The following is a 25,670-nucleotide window of genomic DNA, read 5'->3' on the forward strand; positions in this document are numbered from 1 at the left end:
TTAGCCAGTGAATCGGTCTGTTTTAAAGTAAGTTGCTCCTTATGTTGGCTAGAGCTTTATATAGCCTATGACATCCCAAACCTACAGCCCACATCCATCCCCAAGGAAATGTCCACAGGGATGAGAGGGTTTGAAGCGTGTTAAATGGGGAGGAGGAATAGTCTTTCTAGTTATTACTATGAATCACTCTGCACCAGTTGCCAACAAACAACTGCAATCTTGGGAATATGTAGGGAGGATTTATCATGCTAAAGCCTCTGACGGAGCAAAAACATCAAATCAGAAGTCTAATTTGTCTCCCCAAGGTGATGTAACTCCATCATTGGAAGGGCTTTTCTTTCAGTGGGTGAATAATGTCCGCCATGTTTCTCACTTTCACAGGTGAGAGATGCAATTCATTCTTTGTCTGAGGAGTGACAGCAACCTCTATTTATGCTTTTACCACCAACACTGGTTTATCACCAACATGACAGACATCTATTTTTAAAGCTCACCTTCTGCTGAGTTCAAAAGCACTGATGTGAACATTTTAACATGTGTTTGTACTAACCTTTCTTCAGGGGAATACTCATCCTAAAATACTCGTAATCTTTCATTCAGAGAAGCAGGTGAGGGGAGATACTAGATAGATAGATAGATAGATAGATAGATAGATAGATAGATAGATAGATAGATAGGCAGGCAGGTAGGCAGACAGACAGACAGACAGACAGATCGATAGATAGATAGACTGACATGCTCTATAATTTAACTTATAAAATTGTGTTTTGCAATGCAATTCCATACAACTGCAACTCACATTTTGGCTTCTCCTATATCACAAACATAAACCCTTAAATGTGTAATCTGTTGCTTTGTTGCATACTAGGAAATGATTATATTCAGCAGACTACTGGCTCAGATTTTCAAGCCATGAACTACAACAGCCATGCCTTTTCCAGCTGAGCAGAGGCAGAGCGAAGATGGCAGATTTTAATTTCAGCACCACGTAAGAAGGACAGCTCCCTCCCAGGCTTCCACAGAGGCAGCGAACAAGCGCCTTCTGTGTAAACCATGCAAAGAAAAAGAAGGTGAAAAAAAGCACCAGTTTAACGATTTAGACATTAGTCCGAGATTTCAGAGATGCAACCCTTGAATTTTAAATTCCAATACTGAATGTTTTATAGCCTATATACCATAAATTATTCCTCAAAGGTCACTATAGCATAAAAATACCCGTGCTAAATATGGCAGATTTCCAGATACTGAATGTAGGCTGACAGCATGCAGGTATAGACTGGATGGATGGATAGGTAGGTGGATGGATTCTGCATATTCAGTATGTTATAAAAAATGAAAAGAAGAACCACCCGCATTTACTTCTCTTGATGTTACAAATCCTTGACTAGACTGTTTTCTAGAAAAGCTAAACTCTTTCTTGTTTCACTGTTGATGACATCTAGGCTCGACACTGGCGCACTCAACTCCAAGGGCGCGCAGTAAAACGCAAGTAGACCCACGCGAGCGCGCGCATCTGTTCTTTATCTTCCAAATCAGTGCAATATTAGAGATCTTTTAGTTAGAGGCCACAATATCAATGAGGGTTAAGCCTTGGGAATTATGTGCCCTGATTTAGTTCATAGCACTGCAGTCATGAAAAGAAAAAACTACTACATTTGGACATCAAACAGGAAAAACAGGCTGAGGGGTAGTTATAGGGACGAATGAGGCAGTCAACATCGTTCTTTACACCAGAAACACCAACTTACTTGTTCACGAAGATGCCGAGGTCTGCAGGGTCTCTGCTTTAGACGGAGAACGGTCCCTCTCCCGCTCTCTCCCCAAAAACTGCATCGATAAAACATCCGCAATTCTCAGGCGATTTGGCCGAATCCGTGGTGATGTTTTCTTGTCAGACACATTGTGCTCCCACTCTCAAAACGACGTGGTATGTAATCCACACATCAGTCTGAATGAACATGCTATTAACTCTCACAGTGATGATAATGCATCCGATATTTCCTCTTTTTGTTCAGGACGCACATAACACGGAGACAAGTGCCATTGTTGGAACTACTCTCCCGATGTAAAGCGATGCCCACTGTGATCCCAGGTTTTCTCCAAATGATGAGTTAGGTGAAATTGAAGTCACGCTGTTTTTATTTTCTCTCAGATCTAAACTAAATGTTAAAAAAGTAAACTCTCCACAACATGTAGAGCACGGAGAACCTCATATGGTCAATTCCCAGTTAGATAAATCCTGAAAAGCCAGTCATTAGACTGTATGACAGACCGTCATCCATACATTGAGGGGCAGAGGTGGGCTTATGTCGTTTTCAAACGTAACTTTTCTTCAAGTCCCTATTACAGTCATCAACCCTGCTGCATCTGATTAGATTTCACCTCACAACCCAGTGCGGACTTCAAGATGCTTATTTCTATTTTCCCTCCTAGTTATGTCGATGAAAGAAGCCCCGCAGTTCAGTGAGTGAAGAGGTATCCTATGTATTGGAGAATTTATAAAGTTGTCGAGAATACACAATATCTCTCTCGTCTCTTCAGGGTTACTCCGTTCTCCATTTTCGAGGAATAATGCGTTAATCTGGGATGCAACACCGAAAGAAAAAAAATCCAGCAGGTATCCTCAAGAAGCCTTTAAGCCCACATCAGAAATGCAGGTAGCGGCTTCAAGAGTGAGGAGTCTTAGTTGTACACCAAAGGTTCAATTCTTACATGTTGTCCGCGCCGAGCCTTCATTCACCCTGTCTGGATGGGAGTTATAGTTCACCGAAGGCAGTCATCACTTCCATCTATGCATTTCGGCAATTCAAGCCTCGCCTATCCATTGATGTGACACACACGGGGGTAAGGAATTACAAAGGGCTTATTATCCACAGAGTGCTGCTCGTCCAAGCCCCGTCTTCTTGTATGCCCACTGCAGTGTGTTTTAAGCTGCTTCAGATGTGATCACAAATTACCCCGTTCCAAAACGCGCACGCAGGCTGCATCCATCGGTGCGCTTTACAGTACCTCAGTGCGCTAGGCATTTACGTACCCAAATAAAACGTACGGCGCAGCAGCACGGATGGACACTGAATTGATAAGTGCACGAGGGGGGCATCATGTAGGTTACCTCCCACTGACCAGCTGTTCTCTCCAAGTGAGAATGTTCGGCGCTGCCGTCAGCCGCAGGACTGTAGCGGTGAGGGCAGGGAATATCGTTTCCCCTCTCTTTCACTCTTCATATCGCTCTGTTAGAACTTCTAGGGTTCCTAAAATGTCTCCACTGCATGCAGCCAATGACAAGCATTAATTAATTGATTCTTGACCTTTGTCTTTCTCATTCATTGGTCATTTTTAATAGGGGCAAGCACATTAAAATTTTAGTTTAAGCGTGTGTGTGTGTGTGTGTGTGTGTGCGTTACAGAGAGAGACAGAGGGAGGGAGAGGTTTGGATAGGGGAGACAGAAAGAGAGAGAGAGAGAGAGAGGGAGAGAGATTCCTCCCATGTGTCTCTTGCAAATGGGACACGACTGCCACCTACCGACGCCCCTTGCCTGCATGCTGTATGATAGTGGCCTCAGGCTGATTGTGCATAGGATTGTTCTCCCAAGACAGACTGCACTTTGTTTATATTGGTTATATATAATATATCTATTTGTATTTTAAAAGGCTGTGGGGTACAATAGGAGAAAAAGGCCTACACAATGGTTTATGGTGAAGATAGGAGTAACCACACAGTCACAAAATGGAATAAATATGAAGCACATGAGGGTAGTGCTGTGACAAGTCTGACAATCCAGAAGACAGTTTAATATGTGTTAAAATCTTTCTTAGGCTTCAGCACTTTAGACCCCATTTATAAATGCTGGCTGTGTGTTATGAATTATGAATCACACTTTGCAGACTTTTAGCATGGCAGCTGACACAGGAGACTTCAGGTCTTCAGAAAGATTATTGCTTGCGAAACATTTATCTCAAGCAACCTGCTGTACAGCGCATATTCTGCTAAACTCAGGTTTATTATACAACATGTATAATGTTGGAGCTAAAACATTATGAATTTGGTGTCTCATCTGTGAAGAGGATGCATTCACAGAAAATTTGATAGTCAATGTGAGAAAACATTTGAATGCCAGACCAGAGATCTGTCCATCCCGCTGTCAACATGTGATCTCGTTTTCCTTCTGTGCTGAAGGCGTTGCATCATTCATCCGTCTTCATAACTGTCGACCTGCCTGTCTGTGTCTCTGGCAAATGGTAGTAAAGAGCACCGCCCTCTTGCTTTCCAGTCGAAGGAGACATCATTAAATAACTCACTGTTTTCTCTCCATTTCTCTCGCCTCATATTTCCTTCTGCTCTGGCCAAACAAGGGATTGAAACCTATTAGTGTGCAAACCCACTTGCCACTCGTCAAGATAGTGGAGCAGTATTTTTGTTAAATACCCTTTGCATCTACATCATTTCCATATCATTAATGTCACTGCTGAGGTCATTTTTGAGTGCTCTCTTCCATAATGTGTGTCATGGTACTGTATGGTAGCCTAGCCTAATGGTTTTGATTTAAAGCTTTTACTTTTCCATCAGCTGGGAGTCTGTGGATCTCTGGTGACCGCTCCTTACTACTTAAGGTCTTATTTCCTGTGTGGGAACAATCACTGGAGGCCATACCCTTTATCTTGATTCATGTAGCTTTTGAGATCACAGAGGATTTTCTGGTGGAACACTTGCAACACTTGCTTCTTGAAAGTGAAGTTTTGGGTGACTGAGATATTGTTGCCAGAATCCATCACCTCTAACGCTATATGTTCCTGTGGTAATTGTAAAATGCATTATTCAACATCCTTTTAGATGACATGTTACATGAATTTACGTTTTAACTGATGTGAGTCCTGAACACTATTGAAACATCACAGTAAAGCTCACTCTGTCCTCGGGGGACATTAAAGAGGTGTGGTGCTGCCATTGTAAACAATATGACCTTGTTCCCTGAAAGGGCAAGCCCCATATAAAACTCACAGGGCCAGTTATTCCTGGAGTGGCAGGGGAGGGTAAAAAACCTTACTTAAGGTAGTGCTTCAGTATAGATTATTGGTTATGCTTTCAGCATCCTCGTAAAAAACGAAGACTCCTTGACATTAACAATGTGAATTATAGATGCGCTGGTGGTGTAGGCTTTAAAATTATCATTTTTTACCACACCATGTTCTTTATCATCACTTTACGGAAACCACCCGGAAAAAAAGCTGTCAAAAAAAAGCTTTTGACAGAACAGAGGAAAAAGAAGTAAAGTGCCATTCAAAGAAGGCTTAGAACACACAGATCTTTTCCTTTCCCTGAGAGTATTATGTTGTCAGGGCCTGAATAATACATGTGTTGGGATGCAATTAGATAATGTAATAATCATGTTGGGTATGCCATGTACAGTAGGTCTCACTCAGTGAGCAAAAGGAATGTACATACCACACTTAAGTCAAGGCTGCTCCGCGTCGCTATTTGCTCTGCCAAGATTCCGTTTTAGCTGTCAGATTTAAAAATGGGCAGACATTTACACATAGCGTAGGTTTATCAAAACATAAGGAGTGAAGAACATATGCACAAAGCTCCATGTAATGCAAGTTTTATAAAAGTGCTGACAGTGATGCTATGTTACATGGGATATGCATAGGATATACAATCTCGGCTACTTGCTGTGATCTACAAATGTTAAATGTAACTGCTGAGAAATTCGTCTCACACTAACATTTGAGTTGTTGTTTTTAGAACATACATTACAATACCCCTCCCTCTGTCTTATGTTCTTCACAAAAACAGTTAAATCAGAGACCTAGTGAGAAGGGGGTTCTATGGCCCCTACAGCTGCCCCTTTTAAAGGAGGCTCTGAATACATTAATAATGTGTGTTTATTTTGAGATCTGGCATTATTTATTCATGATGTTGTTTTGGAGGGTATGAGACATCACTACTGATATCCTGCTGGGCTCAGAGGCAATGCAATAATGTAGTCAGGTGTGTTGTGAGAGGTAAGCAGCGAAGCGAGTCTGTGGGCCTGAGAATGTGTCACGTGTTGCTCGTTTCCATTCTGCTCCATCAGTCTTACTGCCACCTCGGGGTGTGTAGCGTAGGAAGCTTGTCTTTCTCCGTCTACTATTTGATATCCCTCTTTGCTTTTTCCCATTTGCCCTGTACTCGCTGTAATTCACATATTTCAACCACAAAATTAGAGTCAATAAGAAAAATTCCACAAACACCTTAGTGACGATGTCTCTGAGATTCAAAGCAATTCATCAATTTCAGGGATTTGATAATTAGTTGCTTCAATGTGTTTGCCCTCCTATTTAATCTCCACTTTGATCAACACTAATATCCAACTGTACTTCTTATCCAAGGCTTTCTTTGGCCCATAGGGCTTGTGATTGAAGAGTAAATTCTTAGTTTCCATTCTAGGCCACTTTTGGCTCTGGTTCTCGATTCACCCCTGTATCTGGAGTAAATTAAAATAATTCAAAGCATGTTTCACCCTAATAACACTCCACTAAGCTGCTTCAACTGCATAATATAATGCTGAAGGAGACTGGATGACTGGTTATTGGATATTGGCTGCAGCTCAAAGCTGTATCAAGAGATAAGAAGGGCCACACTCACTGAAGGATGACTCAGTTGATGATTATTATATAATCAGTATATTACTTATCATATCATGGAGCATCATCATCTGCCAGTGGTGTCCTTTAAAGATTTAATATGTAATATGTCTGCATTTAATATCTAAAAACGACTATACCTATATATATTTTTAGTTGTGTACTTAAAATATCCCAAATTGTTCCAACAATGTTCAAACCCAAAGAAATCTGTTATTTTAAACAATGACAAGGAGCATGTGCGATCCAGCTACAACAATGTTACAACATTGTTCAACACGCTCATGAAGTTATTTTTTAGAATGATTGTATTGGCCACAGTTAAAAGAGCTGGGCTAGCCCACGATTAACCATGATTCATTCCTCACATTTAGTTACTACTCATATTTTTTACGTACTGTTTTGTAAAGTGTTACAAGTATTTCTAATGGCTTTAATGAGTAAGGGACACATTTGCAGAGAGAGCCCTCTACCACTGCGCCAGTGTCGTTTAGTAGTGTATTTAAAAACCCAATGAGCCGATTCAGAACGTCAGAAAGGAGAGCAATTTCACCAAGTAAATAAATATGTCAGCTATCTAAGAATGAGCACCAAAAACTTGGGAAATAAAAACCAACTTATTATCCTTTGAAATATACCACCTAATATCTAGATTTTTGTAACATTCTAAAATCTCTGGATGTATAAAAAAATCTCTGAAGGGAGATTTGTGAAAGTTTATGATTGTAAATGATTGAAGTCGAGCTGTTTGCTTTAATCACATTTCAGATAAGGAGTTAAGCATTATTCTAATTTACAGGGTAAAACTAAATTGCAACTTCCTTCTGTTTTAATTTGAAGGAATTTTACAGTGCTAGGATTATTTGTAATGATAGTTTTGGGGGTAAAATGTGCAATTGTGACTATGTTGACCCACCTGCAGCCTCATTCCTTAAAAAAGAGAAAAAATAAGACATAAAGCAATTTGACCTTGAGAAGGCTCCAAACCCATAATCCAAATAATGTGATAGTTTGATTCATGATTTTGGAAGAGCTCCTTTTTTAAATTGTGAACATTCAGAGGAAGCTATGTGACTGTAGATGAAATGTTGCCTGGGATATTGCCATTTGAAACTTTGCCACTGTTTGGCCATATGGTAAAATACAGCCTGATCAAATATAATCTACAAACTTTCTGGCATTTGGTTGTTAAAATGTGTGAGCATTAAGAACTTATGTATTCCTTTCAGGCTGTGTGCAACTTCTTTTGAGGGACATGACTAAGTGCCAGTATCACATTTCTGTGATGCAAAGATGATGTAGGCAGTGGAAATATAGTGTGTAAAATTTGATAGAGAGGAAGGCAATAGGGAAAAAGAAAATGCTATGGGTGCTACAGAGCATGATGAAATATGGTTTAGTACAATTTAGGGTCCATCCCGAATGTGTTTCTAAAGGCTGGTTGCTTGAGGAAGCTTGGCAGTTTTCTTCACTTCACTTGTGCACCATATCCATCCAAAAATGTTGTCTTTCAAATGGATACAATCTCACAAGTCCATTTACAGAAAGGTGTGTGCAAAACACCAAATATATTAGATAAGAAATTAAAAGACAATGCAGTTCAGCATTTCTTGGCCAAGACTTCCTCATTTTAACACATATTTTGAATGTCCTCTTCTCAAATTGTAGAGCGCTCCCTGCACATTAATATATTGTTATCTGCCATTCACCCATATATTACAGTGTTAAATATCACATCCAAATAGTTGTAGGAAAGGATAATTGACAATAAAGTTGATGTCCTAAACAAGTCAAGTTTACAAAATAATAGCACTCTTTTATTATAGTGACAGAAATATGCTTTGGGAAATAAGTGAACCTTAATAGTTTGTTCTCTGTTTAAATGATCCACCACAATAAACTCAGATGTTTTAAGTCAAGCAGGAAGTTTCATGTGCAGGTGAACGGAAGCCTACAGAATCACACCATGCATAACAAAACACCAAGGATAATGTACAAATGTATGTACAAAGTTTGAAATGGGTATCTATTCATTGTAATTATGATAGTAAATGAGCAAGCCATCAATATATTTTTAATACACGCACTGCAGAGTCAGGAAGTTTACCCAAAAAGAGCCCATTCTGAGTTGCAGCCATACAACCACATACAGTTCAGTATGTGTCTTCCTATTGATAGTTCAGCATCAGTATGCTGTACATCTTGTAACAACTCCTCTATTCCTGCTAGAGTTGTCAATTAATGCACAACCATTAAAGGCTTACTAAGTTTGCTACTCAGAAAATCTTGACTGACAATCAGAGGATAAAGCTTTAAGCAAGACATAAACCTTGTAATCCTGTATCATAGCAGATTTAGACTTGGTGTAACCTCAGTTTCAGCTTGTTTATCTCCTTGGCTTTGTCTCTGTTCATGCAAAACAAGCAATGCTCCAGACAATGGCATACCTATTCACACGTGAGACAGGGAGCAGATTTGCAGCATCTGGATGTGACGGCCCGATCCTCTCTCTCTCTAATCCTCTGTGTGGTTGTGTTTCTGCTCAGACACATAGGGAATCGAGTGGGCCATCCATTCACATCCTGCCTGCCATAGGGCAGATAAACAGAGGAAAACAGAGTAAATGGCCACAAAATAAATAAGAAACATTATATATATATATTAGGGCTGTCAATCGATTAAAACAATTAATCTAATTAATTATATACTCTGTGATTAATTAATCGAAATTAATCGCATACATAATTAACGGTGCCTGAACCGATACTTTTTAAGAAAGTAAAAAAAGAAAAGAAAAAAAAGGGTACTAAACAACAGTTGGTGACATTAAAGAACGGCTTGTTTATTACTAAGGCCATATGGTCAAAATGAAATGTTTAATAATAATGTATAACAATAACAATAACTTATTTTACTAGTAAATTGCTGTTGAACGACAAAAACAACCACCAGATGGTAAAGGACATTTACAATAACTTGCACCATGAGGCTGTAGTTTACCAGTTTCATTGAACGCACCGTCTGTGTTGTTTTTCCGACGGCAGCTGCAGATTGTTACATAAATGTAATCCTCTGCAGTAAAACACAGTCAAACTTTACACCGTTTAGCGTTAGCTGTCAGCATTGTAACCGTGTTTAATCCAGCTACTAGCTAACAGTAGGCTAACGTTAGCTGCTGTCGAGTATACTGTTAACTAGCGTCACATGCAGCGGTGTTTGTGTTGCCTGTATCGTCTTCAGAGCATCAGAGAGAAGCGCAGACATATCAGTGGCACCAGATTTCGGTAGCCAGGGTTGGCAGGAAGAAGATTTTTACAAGTAAATGTTCCAATTAATGATCCAGGCAGGACATTCTCGTCTCCCTCCTTCATTTTACAGTCGAATGGTGGCTAGAATGGCTCCGGGTCAAACGTCAATATGGAATGGATTAATCTGCGTTATTTTTTTTAACGCGTTATTTTTTCTCAGATTAATTAATCGAAATTAACGGGGTATTTTGACAGCCCTAATATATATATATATATAGGGCTGTCAATATATATATATATATATATATATATATATATATATATATATATATATATATATATATATATATATATAATATTTCATTGGCTGTGTTTACATTTTGTTAGCTGGCAAAAATACACTGCTCACATTTAGCAGGCTGGAGGTTGATTAGCTCTGAAAGTAAGTGTCTCTTCAGGCTGGTATCACGAAAACGGTAAAAAGCATGGGAGCATGAGAATTCATGATGAGTTATGAATAGAAAAGAACATGAGATTTTTGCAGCGGTTTCACTTTGGCCATGTGATGCGATTTATACATGCACTCCTTGAGATACCAAAACACCACTGATCATGCTGTCTTTTAAGTCTCCCTATTATCACTAGCATTTATAAGCAGTATACAAACAATTATACAACAAGTAGATCTGACCAGGCAATCTAATTGGTCCAGTAGAAATTTAGAAAATGCTCAAATAAGCATGACAGCAAAACCAGAGCCATTTGAGCAAACCAGGCTCATCACTATAAATATTACGCTGCCATTTCCATGTAACAGAGTTGAATCAAAGTCTTCTAAACCTTTTCATTAATGAAAATAAATCACGAACCACAGTGGAACACACAAAAGCTCTCCAACATAATTATTCAAAGTAATTCCTCGGATTAAACAACATATTTTTTTTTACAATGTTCTGGAGTTAACGGAAATATTTGGATCACATCACAAGCTATGTTAAAAATAGCCTGCTACATGTGAAGTTTGCAGATGTACAGAAGCTAAATCTGTCGATGGAAACATTTTTTTCAGCAGAAATCTTAGTTATAACAAGAATGAGCTAGCAAAGCAGTTTTCTGTTCATTTGTGCTGTATTTATTCAGTTTGGGAAATCCCACAATCTCTACAAAGCTAACGTTAGCTTAAGTTGACTGGCTGACTAAACAGGGACCAGAAATTGTCTCTGTTGCTTGAAGTTTGCGGACGTATAGTGGCTAAATCTATCCATAGAAAAAATATTTTTTTCAGCAGCTATCTTAGTTACAACACGATTGAGCTAGCAAAGCAGTTTTGTGTTTCAATATGTGCAATATTTATTCAGTTTGGGAAATCCCACAATATCTACAAAGCTAACGTTAGCTTAAGTTGGCTGTCTGACTAAACAGGGAGAGACTAGAAATCATCTCTATTGCTTTTTTTATTCATTTTGAGAGTGAATTGCTTGTTGACAATGATGCGGCCGAAAACATCACTGAAGTGCCAATAATATGACGTTAAATCACACCCTCTCGTGTAATGTTGCTTAATTAATACATGGTTTATAACACACTATAATGTAGATGTATGCAGATATAAGGACCATTTAAGTGTACAGTATTTACTTGTTCATATACTGCTTATAAATGCTAAACAGGGGGACTTAAAGTAAAGGAAAAACGACTGAAATCATAAATGCCAAATACCCTTATTTTCTTGGAAAAGCCAAATCCAACTTTAAGGGGGGAATATAAGGCCTAATCAGAGCTTTATTTGGCCACTGCAAGGTATCACCTTGAAAGGCTGGAAGTAATTGAACACCATTAGGATCTTTCCTGATTACCTTAATCATCTTTCTCCTAGAAAGGTCATTTTACAGTCTGGTTAACTGCGGACAATAAGAATCAATGACTGGTAAATGATGACATTCATAAGAGCTGCTTGTGGTAATGTCTAATGGGCAAGCTAACAATATTTTAAAGAGATTAGCAAGATGAGGAATAGAATATGGAGCCAGACGTGACACAGCATGACAAACTGTGACCATTAAACACAGAGGATGACTGGAAAGTAATTCACCACCTCTGTTCTTGTCCTAGTTACTAAATGGTCACTTCATGATTACTTTTTAACCTTTTTAACCATTCAAATGAATCTGACAGATCGGATGGTCCCTACTAAGTAATTCCAGTCAATTTGCATCAGTATTTATTCAGTCATATTTGGTTTGGAAATAGCACAAAAGATGGCTGTCGTCATCTAAAAAGCTTGATGGTCATTTCAGAGGTTACGTAGAACATTCTAATTCTGTTTTGATACAGCATGATGATCCCTTTATTATATTGACTGTACTTGATTACCTCCTTTAATTTGAATTTCAAGTATAGTTTAAATGCTACAACATTAGTTACAGTATAGTGTAACCAGTATTAATGCACTTCAAACCCAAAGAAAAAGGGTTTTGTTGCATCATTAGTTTTTCACTCTGAGCAAAACTTAAAGCGTTGTACTTGGTGTGTGTCATTCACATACACACATGCAAGCACGCACGCACGCACACACACACACACACACACACACACACACACACACACACACACACACACACACACACATAAGCAAAACATCCACTGTACAATCAATCTTCTCCACACATTATATAAAAATTCTATTTTATTCCGTTATTGTTTTGTCATCAAAAATATTTTTCATCTCAGGCTAGACAGGTACATGGAAAAATTATTTTAGTGATATCCTAGAGTCCAATATATTTAAAGCGTCCTGCTATACATGTCCACACTTAATCAAAACACACCAGTATTTCAGATGGGTGTTCCTTTCATTGTGAGTATACATTACTTCTGCAAATGGACAATCAATATGATGAACTGGTGTCCATACTTAACGGCTGCAGCCAGAAATGTGCTGGGCATTTTGGATGGTTTTCTCTAGGAAATGCTTTCAGGCATTTATCTGTTAGCTTCAGCTGACAAGCTGATCCACTACACCAGAAAAAGCTGCTGGCTAAAAACAAACAAAAAAGTACCACTTGATCTCTGCCACTTGCAGTATTAACGGGAAAACAATATTAAAAAACTGTATTTCCATTTGGATCAGGAAGAAAGTGGAGTGGGTAAAATGATTCATGTGCCAAAGAAAATATAGTAGTAGGCTGCACAAAGTCAAAGTGCAAAGCAAACTTTGAGGCATCAAAGTTAACTGCCGTTCAGAGTGAAGAAGTATTTTTTTTAAAAAGTATCACACATTTAAATTACAAAATGTATTATTGTTATTTAAAATTCAACACTTGTACTCCAGCAGTAAATGACATCTTTGCAATAAAACTGATTAAGTTTCATTAGGATATATTTCAGGGGGGTGTACTGGATTGCATGAGATGTGGATGCATATATGGCAAGTTAGTGAATTTTGGTATTGGGCCTGTTTGAACAAGGCACAGAGTGACAGCAAAAGAGAAAATACGCTAAAAAGCATCAAAGAAAACAAGACACAATAAATATCACAGAAAATCAAATGATCTTGTTTTCTATGGCTTGCGTTTTGCTTAATTAATAAGGCTTGGCAATCTATAATAAACAACACAACCACGTACTAGAGGCCAGTTTCTGCTTTATATTTAATTTAAGTGGAGGAGCTCAGACTGACCCTGTGTGGATAGCATTGTGCAAAAGCCCACAGACACCAGTAATAAGCTTCCCTCCAAACTCTACCGCCAGAAATTTAAGCCTTGCCCTTTGCCATAATCCCTCCCAGTCTCACTACTGGCTGACATGCAGAAGAGTATCTATCCTAACTCAAGTTCCCAAACTGTGCCCTACTGATAATGTTCTGGAAGCCAAATGCCAACTGAACTACCAGCGAATGAAGTGTAAACCCTGTGATATTGGTGTTCCATAATATGCCTGAATTGTATTTGATGCATAGAAATCCTGACATTCTACATCAACAAAATCATTGAAATATTACAGAACAGTAACAAAATGGTGCCAAAGTCCAAAAAGCTTCGTATTAGCTTTGACTGAACCTCATAATGCACTTTTACACATAATGAGGTCTTTGGATTTTTGCATCACTTACATTGAACACCAACACAATGTATTTGTGGCTAATGTGAACAGGAGGAGCGATTACAACAACACATTTTGTCTTTCAATGTACATATGGGTATGTGAGTGTTGTTTTAAGACTTGAAAAAAGTAAACCTATCCTTAAAGTGCACCATATACATAATAAATGCAATGTTTCTGATGTGTATGCCTTATTTTAAAGTTGTAGTCTGTAAGAATTGAGTTAGGTTGTTCCTAGCGGCAGGTTTAGCAGTAAGATGTAATTGCAGACGGTAGTGGTGGGCAGATCGATCCAAATATCGATAATATCGATACCAACGTTGGTATTGATATTGATCAATACCAGTGTAATGAGATTGATACTTTAGTTTCAATTTCTCTCCAGTATGCACTGCTGCAGTTTCATCAAAGAGGCGACCTGGCTGTAAGTGCCGCTGCTTTCAAGTGCCACTCCTGTCACAGTGCGGAACAGGCACACTTTGCTCCTCCTTCCCCCTCTTGTGATTTGATGTTGTACCATTCGGCCAGCACCACACACACACAAGCAGGACAGAGACGGAGCAGTGAATGGCAGAGAGGAAGAGGAGCGCTGTGTGGCTATATTTTCAGGCCAAAAATTAAACAACGGCAAGCTGTATAATTTGTAAAAAGGCTGTAAGATACAATGTTAACACAACAAATTTATACAAGCATATGAAAATTCTGTCCTGGGTTTTAACTTATTAATAATCTAAAGGTAAAATCACAAAAACACTTAAAGGTCATGAAAATTCATTCAGATTTAGCAATTTGATGATGAACCCACCTTAATTATTAAAAAGTATCGGTATCATATCGGTATCATATTGGTATCGGCGATACTGGCAATGTATTTACTTGGTATCGGATAGGGTTGCATGATATTAACAACCCGTGCGCTGAAATGGTGATCATTATAGCGTTTCAAGCGGGCTCTACATCGAACACAACTAAGCCACACAGCCAACAGACGGGACACAGCGCTCCACAAAATAAACAAAATATTGCATACTTATCGCGACACTTTCGATATATTGCGCAACGTGATATCGCGATAACGATATTGAGTCGATATATCATGCACCCCTAGTATCAGATTGATACCTAATTTTGCATCAGGCAGCTCTCACCTGTGGGATGCCTTCACATGCTCCAGTCCACAGTGATGGCAGCTAAAAGCTAATACATCCATGAAGCCGAGAGCCGTGTGGGGATACGCGCAGCCGTGGAGATGATAGAGCCGGGGAGGCAGCAGCTAGCTTACGTGGCTGATCGTGCTAACACGGTCAACAGTGCTAACGCAGCTAGCGGGATTGCTCAACAAGGCTATGGGGAGGAACAATGTTTCCTGCAGTGAAGCATATGGAAAACATTGCACTTCCCCGGATCCCTCTGTGAGTAATCCCGCTAGCAGTGTTAATTAGACACGCCCAGCCAGGGTAAAGTTAGGGTAAAGTTAGTTCACTTAGCTGAGCAGCGGCGGGCATCTAACCAATGTGACACAAACACCCTACTAGCCACTGAGGCAGAATGTGAAACTAGAACTGCAAGCAGTTATGATGGGGTCCAAGCCTCCCGGAGCCAGTTGCCCCTGATGCGAGTCGCCCCCAATGACCCGGGGAGCGCGCAAAAGCGGAACCCAAAGTGTAACGTGGGGAGGCAAATGTCAGGAAATGTCGAGAGGTTTGAGCTGCAAGGTCTGTGGTACATTGCAGTTGCAAATATGCTATTAACATTGATTGAGTAAAAGGTCCGAACTCGTCTACATTGATTATAGCGCCCCCTAATGGCCAATCTTCCCCAAATTTGGTACAGAGCCTCAGAGTGGCATGCCGAACGAACATCACAAGTTTCGTGTTGATAGCAATTACTACGGCAGAGAAATTGCAATCAATCGCAAATGTCCCATTTAAATGCATTGAGTTACGCGTCTACATTCATTATAGCGAACCTAATGGCCGATCCTCACCAACTTTTGCTCTGATACCTTTTAATGTGGCCAAGATATGCTAAAGTTTGTGTTTTGTGGCAAGCTACAAAAATTAGTTTGGTTGTAAATTGTCCATACTTTAACGTAGCAAAATTCTTTTGATAACTTTTGGTCAGGTCCATCTGTAGATGCTACTTACCAGGTTTCATGGAGATTGGTTCCGCGGCCTAGGAGGAGTTGGTTTTGCACATATATAGTAGATATTGCGAAAAAAACTTTTAGCGGAAGCTCAAACCTTAACTTTAACAAAACATCTGTCTTGTACCATTACATCGCAACACCACATGCATGCTTAACAATCAGTGTCTTTGCATTTACATCAACCCGTTTACTGCAATCACCCAGATTAAAGTTATTATTTGAAGCATTTTTTATCGTTTACAGTTAGGGGCCTACCCAATTTCCACTTGATATGAGTTTGCATTGGTTGTTTTACAATTGGGTTAACATTGGGTTAGCCTACAGAAACAAACCACAAAATACAATCAGGGAGATCAGGGGGCATCACTGTTGTTTTTATAGGCTTTACATGTCTTCCACCCCAGTTAAGCCAAGCAGGCATGCAGCTACAGAATCACCTCCTTACCATTTACCACTACCTTATCCCCAGAGTGAATTGGAGGCAGAGAAGTGGTAAATGCACAGACTGAAAATGCCAAAACAATCAATGTTTAAGATCAAGGTTTACACATCCCTGACGCACTGATGAGTAATTCAGCTCTGCTGTTCAGTGGTTATTGTTTCTCTTAATTTGAACCTTATAGTTCACTTCAATCTCTGAGTGACGGTTGGAATATTTTTACCTTAAGTGGTATGGGTTTTACTCTTGTAAGTGAGTAGTAATGGGTGCCGATCTCTCTGTCAATCAATATCAGTATCAGCAAACATGGTCTTACTAACAGGAACATTATAAATCACAATGCAGCAATCCTGTGTCCATGTTTTATGAAAAAATTTCAACTTTGTTCTGAACCAAAGACTCCAGAAGAAATGTGCAACACTGAAAGGCTCAAAATAAAAGAAACTCTTGTGAAGTGTATTTTCTGCAAGAGTTGTCCATGATATGCAGAGCTCTACCATCCTGAAAATCTATAGCTGAACACTCAACACTCACACAAAAAAGCCCTTTGGACTATGTGTCACACCACATCTTTTTTATATATTTTTCTTTGTCTCCCTCTGCAGATTGATGGCCTGGTGACTCCACGGGGTAGAGCGTAAAATGAATCAAAAAGAAAAGCCACCACCATGTCCAGATCCCAGCCGTGTAGCAACTCTATAAACATCATCACATGCTCTACTTATATGGCTATGGCTAGAGCTGTTTACATGTGAAGAATACATGCTAGCTGAGCATGTGTCCTGTTCATGTCAGCTGTTCAGTGACAGCATTTCTGTCATGGACCACTTTCCTTTACCTTACAGATCAATTTCACAATTGGACACAAGTCCAGCCGTTAACAACAGAAGAAAGCCAAATTTGCATTAAAATTTTGTATGTATTATGTTGAAACAAGCTACTAAAAGCCCTGGAAAACCTCTGAAAAAAGAAAACAGATTACAAAAACCCATATATAATATCTCCAGCCAAGTGCTATCCAAGTCTGTGTGTTGGGTGAAAAAAAAAAGAGAAATTACTGTCACTTTGCATCCATCTCTTGTGTTCATGCAGTGCCAAGATGTGTGGTCCAGTGCTCAGCTCTGTGGCCCATAAGACAGAGAACACATCATAGACAGACAGCTTGAATACGCTACTTCTGCAGTCTGACAAAACTATTAGAATTACTGTACCTCTAATGAATCATTTCTGCAACTTTGTTCAGTGAAATAGCACTTTATCACACACATGACATCACATTAAACACTGGATTACAATTATGGTTAAATATAGTCTGTACCCACAGTTCACAGACAAGGATGACCTACTACATGTATATGCGCATAGACTCAGAAACTCAACATGGAATACCTTGAAGCCTTCAATAAAATACATAAGCAAGCAGGATATAAAACAGGAGACTTGAAAATAAAAACAAAAAGTAAAAAGCAAAGGTAACTGATACAGGGTACACACAGGTGAGCAGAATGATGCTCATAACTTGAGATGTGCAGTGATTACGGTCTTGCAAATACCTGGCTACCTGCCGGTGAAAATCCCAATGAAAATACAAGCATATTCCCAAAGCTGCCTACACATGATAAGCGATTTGCTCTCTGCGCACTGCTAGTTAGGGCGCAGAGCAAAGCGCAGAGAGCAAAGCGCAGGTATTCGTCAACGAGGGTGGCATGTAAGCTATTTCCCATTGCTAGGTAACGACAGCTGTTATCTCATTGGTTGTGCTTTCGAAAGGTCAGCGGCAACTAGATCAAAGTTCAAATAATTTGAACTTTGAGCTCAGCGCAAAGCGGAAAATCCGAGTCGCATATCACTCTCCCCATAGGAAATCAATGGAACGGCCAGCGCAAAGCGTTTTTTTCTTAAGGGAGTGCCTGTGTTTGCTTATTACAAAATCATTGTGACCATACTGAAAGTATTTGTACTAAGTCATGCTGTTTAGTAGAACTATTATTAACAATGGTGTCAACTTGTTGTGCACTTCTAATTCAGTTTTAAAACCATAACCATGACTGCTTCAATTCAAAGTCATTGTTTTTCTGAGGAACTTATAATGTATCTACTTGCTGTATATTTCTACTGCAATTACTTTTTGTATTTTCTGCTTCATGTATTCTCTTCCTCATACTGTATAATGCTTACATTGATGTGGGTGGACATGACTAATTAGAGGACATTATCTACTGCTGTTCTATTGTGTTTTACGTTTGACCTCGCTGACAAACCTCATGTTACACTCAGAAGCATAACAGCTGAAACATTAATGAGCGCTTTGCACTAATTAAAAAAAACAACTATACTACAACTAAACTATTTTTTATTTAAGCACATTATATACAATGATTATAATATTCTGAGGGTAATGTTACTTACAATAGTGCAACATTATTGTAGAACTATAATCAGAAAATGTTGCATTGTTATATTAAATGTAGCCAGAAATGCACACACACACACACACACACACACACACACGCTTCAAAAAGTGTTGTATACTTATATAGGACTAGTAGTACTATATAGGAAAACAGATTTGTTTAATACTAGTTATTGTCCCACACAGCTGCAGCCATGCATGGTTTTATATAAAGGAAAGCAGTGCAGACAGATTTGCAAAATCACAAGCTGAATCACAACAGAAGCCCTGTAGCTCTTCCCTTACAAGAATCCAGCAGCATGCAATAACAACACAGCCTCCATATATAATCTCCAATGTGCATGGGCACTACTGTTTTTAGATTAGTGAGTAAGTAAGATTCTTACATACCTACATGCCTATTTACACTTCCACCTTACACACCTGCACCATGAAAGGCGGTGTACCCCAAAGCCCCCCTTTGGCGAAGGGCTCAACTGGGATTGAACTAAAGGAGTAAAATTGTGGGTTGCACACACACATCTAAACATATCTGTGAAGCGGACTGAGGGGAACTGGAGGGACATGTAGTAGTTCAGAGTCATCAGTCATGAGTTAAACTCTCACATTACATCAGTCATCTAACCCATTGTAAATATAAATATTTTGATTACAGCTTTAATATGGAAGCTTATTTCCACCAGTAAAATAATACAGACATAAATAAAAATTTAGACTTAATAAAAGCCAAAGAAATGGACTTAAAGGTGAAGTCATAATTTGGAGATTGAAAGTTTAAAGTTTAAAATGTCATGTTTTTTCCTTTTTTCATAAACAAAATGGGACCTACAATGAACTACACAACTATTTTTATTTTAATGGGAGAACCTGTGATGCAGGAGAATACAGATCATACAAAAAAAAATTACAGTTTTTCTTGATTGCTTTGACACAGCAGTCAACTCAAACTCCACATTTTTCAAAACAGTTAACACACAGGCCGAAACAGTGGCACTCATGGTCAAAATGACACATTTTGTTTGCAAAAGGCTCTAACTGTGCCAAAACATTTCAAATATGCAACAAAAGAAAACTTTGCCCTCAAACAACACAACTTGCAAACAAGTGTATGAGCTCTTCCAATCAACCATTACAGAGTGGACAACAAAATACAGCACTCAGTGAGAATCAGTGCACCATTGCTTGTCATTGTAGCCTATTACTGGACGTAGCTTTAATGCCAGTGACATTTGTTGACAAATTTGCCTTCTTGCAAAGAATTGGATCCAGAATCAGAAATGCATTGATGCAAATTTTATTGATTCCATTGATCCTTATTTTGAAACTGTGGCTGAAAACAAAATACATGTAAACCAAAATAAAATCTATTAGCGTATAAGAAATTAAGAAAATAAAAATAAAATCTATTACAGTAAATCTATTACTGTAGATTATAAGAAATAGCCACTATTGATACTCAGTCTCTTCTGTCTTAGACCTCTTCCATCCATGTTGGCAAAGAACAACAGACGCTGCACCTTTAAGGCCTGCAGACTTGCCAATTGAAGATTTGTGTGAAGGAGCGTCAAGCAGGTGCTTCAGTGATTTCATACTGATGTAGGTAGTTTCTAATAGTTAGCAACAGATGGTTTCTGTTTGGTTACCATAGCTAAAACAATGGAGTTTGGACTGCTTGAATGACATCCGTGTTAACTGTTTTGCAAAAGGGTGGGGAAAATGTGTCAATCCAATGAGAATGGGTTAACACATTTGCAAGAGGTGTCTTCTGCTCTGCGGAGACAGTGATGATGAAAACTGAGTGGATCCCAGTTTCTTTAAGCAGGTCAAAGCAATCAAGAAAAACTGTAAATGACCTTGTGATGATGACGTCATGAAGAGCACACACCGTAAGGCGGCTAGTGTCACGTTTCACTAGAGCGGAACCCAGAAGCAGACCAGGACAAGGTGAGTTGAATAAAGGTGAGTATTTATTAAGAGACTTAAATGTGGAAGCAGGAGAATCCAGGTGAGAGAGCAGGCAGTGGAGGTGAGTAGGTGGGAGGGAATGAGCAGATCCAATGTTGTTTCTGACGCAACAGATGACCAGGCAGAGGTGGAGTAAATATCCCGGGAGAGTAATGTTCATGGCTAACGATCCGGCAGGGAATGGATGTCAGGTCAGAGCATAAGAAGTGGAGAGGTGATGATCAGGACCAGGTGTGCAGGTAGCTGATGAGATGCAGGTGTGGGTAGTTGAGATATTTCCCGCCTAGCTTCGTCGCCAGGCAACCAAACAGGGTGTGTTCAGGAAACTCAGGAAAACAGACTCCAGGACAGAATACAGGCAACTCAGGCAGAAAACTCAGACAGTGGGATTCATGACAGCTAGACACTGTTGAGTGTGTCCTTTGAGATGTCTCCTTCAGTTTTAGAATCCAAATACATATGTTCCTCGGATATTGCCTCTCCCCCTAGGTGAACATCAACATATGGCTGAATTACGTGCTACATTACTCCTTAATATCTCCAGTTGCATGCTCATATCTATGCCTAATGCATAAACTCTTTGAAAATAACCTGATGTAGAATTGATGTGCTTCGCTGCCCCTTACACTCTCTTTCTCTCTCTTGAGGATGCTCCTTCGCTTAGAATCAAAACCTCAAGAGTTATACATCATGGATGATAATGGTTACCTCAAGTGTAGACACTTATTCATATCCTGTATAACAAAGTTGACCAGCCGATAATCATTACATGGTGTGGGGCCAGAGCCTTGTGAGTAACAGGTAGAACAAATCGATACCACCAAATGGCAGCTTGCAGATCCCACATAATTAGACCGAGACACAGGGAGAAGAAGAGAGCTCCACTCGCACAGAGAGATAAACATTAAACAAGTGTTTTCAGCCTGCCTCTTACCATGTTTAGCCAACAATCATTCCCTTTCTATTGACTGGCAAAGCTACTCTCTCTCTAAGTGTGAATTGACTGGCAATTGGAGGATGTCCAAGGTATACCTAAACAAAGCAGCTGAAAGGCAGCAAACAGCAGAGGTGTAGCATGGAATGCTAATGAACGCTATCATCTATTCCACTCTCTGCTTTTATCTGTGTCGAGTGATTTAGAATCTCTGGGCATACTGGATGCTGAGAAAACTGCATGCCAACACCTCTATGTTTTTTCCACTTGTCTTGTCACTGACCCCTGGATACTGTCACATAAACCTATATGATAGACACACAAATCTAAATAATAAAAGTAGAAACAACGTTGTTTGAGGCAAATAAGTTACTGTTGGTAAAATAAATAAAAAACACTTTGTTCTCTGTTTCATTTTAAGCAGCCTATAATTGTGGTATGAGTATAGCTGTGGCTGGAAAGTATACCACTATTATAATAAAAAAGAAACACTGTTATGAATTCAGTTTTTCAGATTGTTTTGCTTTGAATGCTATCCACATATCACATAGTGCTTTATTCCTGCTTCTCTATCTGTAGCGGCACTTGGATGTGCGAGTGCTATGTTTAGCCTTATATGCACTTTAATTACCTTTCTATTACAAAAGCAGTCATCTTTGCTTGTTTGAACAAAATAATCTGTTCGGACTCAAAAGCAGACAGAATGACATCTTTCAATGGTTATTTCTAAGGTGCAAGGAAGGATGGATGAATCAAACAATGGAGGAAGAAGGAATGGAGAGTCGCTGAGTGATTAGATGTCTCTTTTGTACATTGCTGTTATGTGATTGTCCAACTACCAATTCATCCAACATCACCATGTGTGTCAGCATGTGGCCTTTGAAACTACAGAGAAGCCCCTTCTGTTCAAATATTGGCATGGCAACAAAATGGTATACCTGGTGTTCTGGGTATTTCATTGTGTGTGTGTGTGTGTGTGTGTGTGTGTGTGTGTGTGTGTGTGTTTGACAGCAGGAACTTGCTCTCTGTATCTGCTTTCATCTTACTCTTTCCTTCAGTTGGGGGTTGGTACTTGCTTGGGGTATGCTGACATGATGGCACTCATTTTTGTGGGTCCATTCGTGCATCTCTGTCTTTAAACTTAGTTTACCCCTCATTATGTTGAGTGGACAGTACCACTTTAAAAATTATTAAATTACTTCCTGTTCAAACTCTAATTATGTCATGACTCATATACCGTCATAATTGGTAAATTAGCCCTACTTTTAAATCACTCAAAAAGAAGCAAAATATCGCTGTAGGGCAGAAACCTTGTATCGCCATATTTCGTCTTTTTTCATAAATCATACATTTTGAATAATGCTATTGGCCCACCTTTCCAACTGTTTGTGGGTTATATACAAATGTAAACAGTAGTTACAACGTGTTTTAAAACAAATTAAGTGGTGTTTTGTTTTTTTAAGAATTCACCAACACTGCAAAACAAGTATTGTATGTTTTACTTTACTATTTATTTTATAACTTTAATTACTTTGGAGATTCAGATTAATAATACAACATATTATGAATAAATAAATAATGATGTATTAAATTGGATAAAGATGAGACTTTGTTGATCCGGTGGTGAAATTCACAAGCTACCTGCCAACTCATAATTCCGTGGTTATTTTGGTAAAAGTAACTCAAAAGTAACACAAAAGTAGTGTAAATCATTACAATTTAGAGACAGTAACATTGTAATATAACTAATTACTCTCAAATGACAGCTTGTAATGACAGTTGTAAGAGACAGGGTTAGAAAGTTGTAAGAAATGAGATTGCACAGAATGTTAATCATAGATTGTCTGTCTGATTTTACACAGTGTGTTAATCTTGCATACCTGAAAATGCTGCAGATTTGGTCTGTGACAGTCTATTGATCAGCTCTGCATAGGAGTGCCATGTTGCTCAGCGGTAGGTCTTGGTAACTAACTAACCCTATTATCTCAGCATTGAGCTTTTCAAAATTAAATGACGTGCTATTCAGAAATATCTTGAATCATATACTGTCTATAGGTAAATATAGTATAAACATGACAGTGGGAAGAATAAAAATAAAACAGACAAATATAACTTCAGATGAAGGATATAAATCTCTCTTTAGTAAAGCATACAAGAAAAGCAAGCTGGGCTTACATTCATAACACTTTCATCTCTTATTAAAATATTGTCCTTTCGAGTAAATGGCCTTCATGTTTCAAATGTGACAAGCAGGTTTTCAGCTAATACATGGAATATTCTTTTTTCATTATTACCTCCATTCTCATTCATAGAGGACATTGTTTTTTGTCGACAGCAAAAGTTCTCTCGCCATCTCAAAATACAGTAAAAGCACACTTAGGAAGAAGATTTTGCCCTGTAATAATAATAATAATAATCAAATTTCATACGGTATGTTGGTATGACTTAGGTGCAGTTCATGTATTACTCCTTTACCACTATAGATTAATACTGTTAGTCACATCATATAACCCAATAAAACTAGAGCAATGAATGAAATGACACAAATTTATTACATCAAAATTTTAGAATTAAAAAAAAAGGGAATTGGAGAGAGCTGCCTAAGATATGATCAACATGACCCTGATGCAGCACATGTCCTCGGGATGGATAAGTGCTATGGCCAGGTGATAAGTAATGAAGTAACATGGGATGAACTGTGGCTGTGCGATTTCAACATGCAAAATCAAAAAGGAAAATCTGGTCCCTGTCTGTGAAAATGCGGCTTGCACTAGATATGATAAACTCAGCATCTTCAAACTATTTCTTGGCATTCTCCTTGCATCTAAGTAGGGCCATCTGCTTCAATGAGTACTTTAAAATTCATGTTGTGTGTGAGATGAACTTGTATTTGGGTGTGGGTTGGAATAATAGAAGATGATCTGTGTCTAAACCAAGAAGCTTCCATGGTTGACAGTGGAAGCCAATGCAGAGATGTAGGATAGTTAGCATTGTATTTGTAAAGTCTTGAGTCATGAGTAGCATTGGTTATTAAATGAAAGGGCATTAAATGCTTCTTGAACATGACAGCTAATACAGAGACCTCTATATCACATTTCCTTTATTGAATAATAGTGTGATACTATGTTCCTAATCCAAAGTGATACTGAAAGCTTTCCAGAATGTCCCTGAATCCCTGGAAACATGTCCCTCCCTTGAGTCTCCCACTCAAACAAATCCTAAATCGGTTATTTGAGTCCCATTCCTTTGCACTAGTATCATAAATCTTTTATATATCTTAAGAAATACCTTAAAGTTTTGAAGTAGGCTGGATTCTGATTGGATTCTTAAAGGATTTTCCTGTTGGATTAGCAACAGACATAAAGCTCAACAAAAGTCATAGTGAGCCTATTCTTACTGCTGTTAAAATACCAATACAACCAATTGAAAAACACCTTTTTCCTTCAAACTATTTTTCTCTTTGCCTTTGAATCTATCTTTTAACAATATAGCTGCCCCAGGAAGACTCAGCAGTAAAAGCAGAGGACACTTATGAAAGGTAAAATGTTTGTTTTATTCTAGATCTTGCTGCAGCAGGTTCATACTCGCACAAAACTGAACCCCCAGTGCACACAGAAATTCAAATATGACGCACTTGACTAGTAAGTTGAGTGATGGATATTTGCAGATGTAATATGTCATTAAACCCTTAACAACATGATGTTTAATTCCTGTAACCTTTTGAAGTATCGTGCTGATACTTCAAAAGGTTACAGAAATTAAACAAGGAATAATACTGCTAATTCCTAAAACAATGG

Source organism: Sander vitreus, chromosome 8, assembly GCF_031162955.1.
Source record: "Sander vitreus isolate 19-12246 chromosome 8, sanVit1, whole genome shotgun sequence".
Taxonomy (NCBI): domain Eukaryota; kingdom Metazoa; phylum Chordata; class Actinopteri; order Perciformes; family Percidae; genus Sander; species Sander vitreus.